Here is a 6556-nt window from a genome sequence, read left to right on the forward strand (position 1 = left end):
CATATAATTGTCAAGTTTATATGATTCAACAGAAAATTTAAAAACGTGGTTTCTTTTTATCATTCTTTCATGAGTCCAATATCTAAAAAATGTGTTGTATGAATACATTACTAACAAAACATCAGACTAATTATTCGCAAATCTGCACGTGTCATTTCTTTTCACCAAGGACGTCGAAGGGCAACGAAAGTAAACTAGATATTGCGAACCCGATAGAACAACTGATCTGATCTTTTTAATGGAAAGATATTTTCGTTATTACTTAGTTTAGGTAGCTATTTCCATATATTCCAAATAATTCTCCTCGATTTGCCGCCCTCCGAGTAACTGCCACCCTCAAGCGACGCTCAATCTGCCTAGCTCTACAGGACGTCACTGAAAGTGAATTTCAAAATGAATTTTCTGCGAAACGTACCGAACACTGTGGAATTTTTCTCAAATGTTCCCCATCATATGCCCTGTACATAGTCGTTTTATAAAGTTGCATGTCAGCAAGTTTTTTACCTTGCGGGGGTTTTCATTTACCGACTTACATCACGTTATCGTTTCCATTTCAATTCAATACTGTTACCGAAATGGAAATCATTCGATCATATTATATACGTGAGGGTGTCAAAATTCGTTTCGGCTGTAAGTGTGTACTAAAATCATGTTTTTATTAAATTTAAAGTATTGAGAGAAATGGTTTTTTTTTTAACCATAACCATCGATTATCTAACATTAACACCTCGTAACAGACAGTAAATAATTTCTATACTTAAGTTTTCGAAATATATATAAAATAATAAGATCAAATTGAATAAAAATACATAATTTTGAAAAACACTTTCCGAGAGAGTATATTATAACCAATAGAAAAAAATCTTTTTTTTTTAAAGTAAGCCACACCGATGGGGAATCGAACCCCGTATCTCCCGGGTTTACGCCCCATCCGTCGCATTTTACCAATATGCTACGGCGTGACATACTAATTGCGACAAATTTTAACTGTTGGTCAATTTTAATACCTACTCATCAGCGCTCTTCCAAATCAAGCCACTTTGGCAATCGATTTTTGTTTCTTAAATCAAAGTAGGTATCTATTACTTCGATTACTAACCGACGTCGTGGATTTTTCCAATATTTTTTATGATGTAACTTACTTGCACTTGCTAATAATTTATAATTAACTATGTCTTTTATTCAACAAATAATTCACAAAATTTTAAGAATGTATCATTCTAATTATTGAAAATGCATAATTTTGAAAAACACTTTCTGAGAGAGTATATTATAACCAATAGAAAAAATCTTTTTTTTGGAAAAATTAAGCCACACCGACGGGGAATCGAACCCCGTATCTCCCGGTTTTTACGCCCTATCCGTCGCATTTTACCAATATGCTATGGCGTGACATCTTAATTGCGAAAAATTTAACTATATATTTATATATATATAAGTATGTATATTTTTTGGTTTTGATTGGCCACGGTGGTTTCGCTGCCAAGCTCTGAGCTTGTCCATGTGGCGGAGAACTACAACTACAGGAGACTAACCACATTACCTGGGAATGTCCGAGAATGTGATCTGAAAGCAAAGATGTGTTCAAGTCACTCCAACCAGCTGTTGGGCCCATCGAGCCGTCCGACCTGGTCGCCACAAAGGTCAATTTTGTACTGTTTAAAAAATTACGGCGTCCATATTGTTTAGCTTTGTTTTATTGCATTATATATTTATAAATTAGACTCTTTTATTTTTGTTAGCTCTCCGTGCACCTCTCTCCCATGGGCACACGTGAGTGCATGGCAACTGAAATAGTTGAAAATGTCCCTCTGAGGCGGACGAAACTGGTTCAGATTTATTAAATAATAAAAGTGAAATAAGTACATTTTTTTTGTGTTTTATTAAATTAATCAATAATAGTAAAAGATTATGTGTTTATTTGTTTATGTATGAATGCATCTTATAATTTGTAATGTTCGCTGTGTGTAATTAAATACTAAATCTTAATCTATTCAAGAGTTCTTAATTAGTGTTAAATTAATTCATGATAATTTATAAAATGGGTTTATAATTTGTTATTTATCACATACATAATATAAAGATTGTTTTTATGACAATTGTTCGCTCACATGTTGAGTTTTATCATATAATGTGAGAGTAACACGTGTCGTAAAAGTAATATGTATAATATTATGGTGAATTGTGATGAATACCAAGTGGTCAATTCGTTTTATGAATAAATTTAATTTTAATTTTAAAACACCCGATAGGTAATGCAGAATTTATGCACATTTTAAATATATCACATTAGACTTTTTTGAAATAGTAAAATTATTGAAGTTATACTTTAGACGCGTTTGGAAAATCAGATCAGAGTGTATTTTTGGCGTGTGACATGTAACACATAATTTATTTTTTCACACGAAAAAAATCGCACTCGATTGGATTCGAACCACGATTGTTCGGTTATCAGCCGAACGCACTACCTTTACGCCACAGTATGATAATGCAATCGTGACGATTATACAGTATAATATTATAGTTTAGAATTGTTCCATTGCCAAGGCAGCGAATTTATTATTGTCGGCCATTTGTAAATCCTTACGTAAACAAACTATTAAACGTCATAGTGGCAGTTGTTACTTTAAAAATAAAAACAACGATAAATAATTATATAATTTAGTAATACAAGTTAAAGTGTATAGAAATAAACCAACGGCGTTCCAATAAGCGGTCCTTTTTCTTGAGTGTGTAATTTAACAAGATAATTATTAAGAGGTAGTCAAAGAATCTAGGTAATCACAGTTTTGTTTTTGTTTTGTTACGCCAAAGAAGTATAATTTCTAACGGGCGTACATAAGTACACACACCGATTTTTATATTGTTGAATTTGACTACATATTTCAATGAATAAAGAAGGGTTGTAATTTTGACTTAGAATATTTCTTTATTCGAGTGATGGTATGCAATCCGTGATGCACATATTTGTGAAAATACGACCAAGACGGCATAACACAGTCTCAGTGATTCTAGTTCCAATTTTTGATTCAAATTTAAACAAGTCTCCGGGATGATTCGAGAGTCGAAACAAGTTTTTTCCCTTTAATTTGAGATTCTTTAAATTCTGTAACTATCTAAGAGTGTGTTATATGTGTAAAGAGATCTCGTTTTAATTTGACTGATAATTAAATTATAAAATGAATTGATCAATTGAATACCAGCTAGTTAATTAATACAAAACAATGACAATAGATGTCGCAGGTGTGACTATAGATCATGGGTGGCCAACCTTTTCAGCAGCCGGGCCGGATTCTGAAAATGAGATTTCCTACCGGGCTGCACAACAGATTTTTTTTATTATACAAAACAAAAAAGAAATATATATTAATAAAATAAAACAAAAATGAGAATCAAACATATTTATTAGATTAGACTTATTTTTAAATAATAAAAAATAAACAAGATAATGTAAAAATAATAAATTTTAGTGAGAAGTTTGATTTTGAGTGGCAGAACTAAGTGCATTAATATCGATATCGAGTCAGGTTGTTCCTACACGCAAACAGTTTACCAAATGCACATCAGTGACTCGTGTTCTCACTCGGGATTTGATATGCTTCTCAGGATATTTCTCCTTGTCCAAATATGTTTTGTAAAACTCTTCCAAACCAACCTGATGGAATTTCTCCTTTAACCGTTCATCACAACATATTTCGCAATGTTCCATTTGCAAATTTCCCGGTAATAAATTCACGTCTACGGAGAATGGCGTTGCAAATGCAGCAAAAAGTACACAGTGCTTTTTAAAATCTTGAGCCAATATCGAATCTCAATTTTCGAAATTAGCACATCTAGCGGCAGCATATGGTATTATTTTTATTTTCTCACTGCTCCACGGGCCGCATGCGGCCCGCGGGCCTCGGGTTGGCCACCCATGCTATAGATAAAACAGTGCACTGCGTTATCCTAATTACTCGTAATCAAATTCATGTTTATAAAATTAATATGTGTAATCCCAGTAATTGGTTTCAATTTTCAACAAAATACTATGTTTGTGCTACGTGTTTTGTTGGTACCAGACAATTACTAGTTGCTAACTATATATTTATACAGTTTTTTACTCAAGTAATTAATGCATATAGTGGTAAGTCCTAAGTACACACTTCAAACCATGCCAATATAACCTACACGCCCTACGCAGACAGAGAACATCTCCACACAATAAGCTACAGTATATAGCCACTCCAGTGAAACTACTTATGCAGCATCCTGGAATGTTCCTCTCCATCGTCATATATGGTCACGTCGGGTGGAACTGGCTCCGACTTTATACGTCTTTACTCTTGGTTTTATTTGCCCGCCTTACAATACCTGCTGCGCTCCGTGGATAATGCTCGCCTTGGCCGAACATGGCGAAGAGGCTGCAAGGTATATTAACATTTTAATATCTTAATAATACGAAAGAGGAAAATAGTTGTATTTATTAATTTAGTCGAGCATCTTTACTAAAGTTGTGCTTTTACCAAAGATGTTAAAAACTTCATTATGTAGAGACAGTGGCGAAGGGTGGAGGTAGGCTGTTAAAATCCGACATAAATAGTGCACACTAAGCTTTGTCAGTCATACGTATTTGTTTTCATTGAACTAACACTACAATTTGCAGATAGTATTGATTCATTTTTAAAAATCAATTAAACCCTGCCTAAGCCAAAACATAATAATATTAATACTGTCGACCGAAGGTACTTGATGGAATTTGAATTTAAATTCTAATGGACTCAAGCTCTGTACTATTCCATTTAAGTCGTTTTTTGCTAACCGGGTTTCGCCTTTCGGCATCTTCAGGCGTCGTGTACACTCACCAAAGGCAAACACACACCGACAACGAACACTTCTACGCTATATAAGGTAGAGTTAGGAGTGTTCGTTGTCGGTGTATGTTTGCCTTTGGTGAGTGTACACGACGCCTGAAGATGCCGAAAGGCGAAACTTAGGTCGCAAAAAACGACTTAAATGGAATAGTACAGAGCTTGAATCCATTAGAATTAAAAACATAATAGTTTGAGTATGTTATTTATTTATTTATTTAAGAATACAAAACATTGTGGACATAACAAATCTAAATTCAAGACGTACACAACATGAGATTTACATTATAAGTCAAACATTACCCTCACAAGAGAGAAGAGAATATAGAAAAAGAAATATATATATATATATATATAATAACAATAATAACAAAAAAAAAATTTTTGAGAACGAAAAATATACAATTTTATACAGAAAAATACAGTTTCAAAAATAAAATGCAAAGTACATCATTGAAAATGTCTATGTCTTTAGGGAGCGCATTTACTAGTCTTGCACCCCTCGCTAATGGTGCCTGATAGGCTTGATACGAGGAAACGGTTCCAATCCAGAATAAATCAAGACTGCGACCACGTAGGTAATTGACAGTCGCATGGAAATTCAAATTCATTAGGACACCAGGATTGGAAACCATCCCTCGCGATAACATTTATAATGGGCATTTATAATTAATTATGGGCGATCTGACAAAAATAGTGCACACTTTTTCAGTCATTATTTCAGTTATTTGTTTACGTTGAATTAAAAATACATATTATTACAGATGATGGTCAGTTTTTTTTAAATTCTTCAAGCCCTGCCCAACTAAACCATAAGAGATTAAACACATTTTTCTATCTAAAATATCTAAAACTGCGTATGATTTAATAGCATTATTTTAGAAATGTTGTATATAGACGAATTTGATAATTATCTATTATGGCGTGGTTAACGTAGGGTTTAATTGAATTTTAAAAACTAACCAACACTAGCTGCAATTTGTAGTCTTAGTTGAATAAAAACATATTTTGGAAGGTAGAGAAGATTTGAACTAGATTATTTTTAAATATGCTGCTTCGCAAATGTCACAAATTCCCAGGGTATTGGTTTTAATGGCACACAAGGTGGACGCAAAGCCATTAATTTGAGTTATGAAATCGATGGTAATTTCATAAAAAGGTCAAATAATCAGCGTGTAAACAAGTTTGACAATTTTATCTAGATAATCTTTTTAAAAAAAATAATTCGGCTTCGTAAAAAACTTCGCATATAAACTTTATTAAAAATTGACTTCCATAAAATCCGTGATCAGCAATGATAGTTTATTTATAGATTATGCGTTGTTTATCGATTTGGTTATAATAATAATGTGACCTTCGAAGATGTTTTTGCTCAAGGAAATTACGAAAATGGAAATTATATATTCTGCACCGCGATTTCCTAACTCTCGTCTCGTGTGGCACCAGACGAGATGACGTAATTGTGTCGTCACGCTCGAGGCATGCCGACCGCGCACAGAATAACCATAGAAAATATTATTATGATACACCTATATGTGTATGGTGACAATGAATGGCGCCGCTGTCGGAGTAGCGTAATATTCTCGAGTGCTATTATCACTCCGGTAGTACGTCATAATGATGTCATATGACGTCATCTCGACCGGGAAGCTTGCACTCGCAAGTTCTAACATAGAACCCCTGGGGCCCGATTTCCTAACTATCGT

The sequence above is a fragment of the Rhyacophila brunnea genome, unplaced genomic scaffold (assembly GCF_057557595.1).
Source record: "Rhyacophila brunnea isolate RB1 unplaced genomic scaffold, BYU_Rbru_1.0 scaffold_21, whole genome shotgun sequence".
Classification (NCBI taxonomy): domain Eukaryota; kingdom Metazoa; phylum Arthropoda; class Insecta; order Trichoptera; family Rhyacophilidae; genus Rhyacophila; species Rhyacophila brunnea.